This window comes from Aplysia californica, unplaced genomic scaffold (genome assembly GCF_000002075.1).
Source record: "Aplysia californica isolate F4 #8 unplaced genomic scaffold, AplCal3.0 scaffold00764, whole genome shotgun sequence".
Lineage (NCBI taxonomy): Eukaryota > Metazoa > Mollusca > Gastropoda > Aplysiida > Aplysiidae > Aplysia > Aplysia californica.
In genome coordinates this window covers 203,593-204,977 of record NW_004798034.1, presented here as the reverse complement: position 1 = coordinate 204,977, position 1,385 = coordinate 203,593, and positions in this window count along the sequence as shown.

Sequence of the window (1,385 nt, the reverse complement as noted above, 5' to 3'; positions counted from 1 at the left end):
AAAGCGGACCGTTAATTTGTCTCAGTTAGGGCCATAGAGCATCTATGGTTAGGGCCAAATGAAGGGCAACTGGGAGAAAGGTGTGCATGTCACGGTATTTTGCTCTTCATCTTGGAGGAATGGCGCGGCCCATGAGGAGGAAATCATTTATACAAATCAATGAATGAAGATATTCAGACGACATCTGCACATTAACAAACTCGGGAGACTTTGTAGATATATATATCTATATTGTTGGTTTTTTGGCCATCTTCTGGAAGTATGAAAATTGTTGAGAAAAGGTTGGAATATGGACATAAAACGAGTTGGTTCGAATAGAATTGAAAAAATAAAACAGAGAAAGAGAGTGGGAGAGCAAGAGAGAGAGAGAAAGAGAGAGAGAGAGAGAGAGAGAGAGAGGGAGGGAGAGACAGAGACAGAGACAGAGAGAGGGCTGAGTGGGTGGGGGACATAGAGAAAATAGGAGGGGCATACGGAGAGAGAAAGAGAGATAGATATAACGAAGAAGCAGGGGGCTGCGGAGTGATAGAAAGACAGAGACAAACAGACAAACAGATATACTGAGAGTTGGCGACTAGGTGAGAGAGACAGAGAGTGCGTGTGAGAAATAGAGAGAAGGCGATAAAAAGAGAGGAAGGCAAGATAGCAAACGAGATAGAGACCAAAATGATAAATAATTCAACAAAACTTCAGGAAACCATTTTTCCAAACAGCTAATTAGACTAGATGGCCGTCTCTTTAAACCAGTGATCCTTTTCCTTGAAAAAAAACCCCCAAGTAACCAGCTATCTGTGTCTACGACTAGACGATTCCCTCATTCTGCCACGAACGTTTCATGGAGCCGGTCCTAAAACCATCACAGATGGCCTGGTCCAGGCAAGACAACTCAGCTTTTTAATTAACCGTCAGGCCTCTTTTCAGAGAGCCTGGAGTAGGCGCCGAGCCTCAGTGAAGCGGAGCTGCTGGTTCGTCCGGGTTGGGAATGCGAGCTGGTGGATCGTGGCGAGGAACAGGCGCGGCGGCGTCAAATTATCAATGTTTTTAGTAGTTGTTTTAAAAAAAGTTTTAGAAGAGGTTTTACAGCGCTCGTAACTGCATAAGGTCATATGAGCGCCAGAAGATTAGAGGTGTTACAAGAGAGTAACAAACATAAAAATGAAGAATGGGAGAAATGGACGTTAGATGTTTGATAGGAAGGAAGGAGCAAACCACACCAGAGCACCTGCCAACCACCCATAAATCAATAATCGGTGCAATGATTATGACGAGGTTTAAGTGGGAACTCTAAAATTGTTTTCTCCTAACTTTCCATCATCATTCTGGAAAAACAAGGGGGAAAGGAAAAAAAGGAGAAAAAAGAGGGGAGCGGGGAAAGGAGGGGGGGG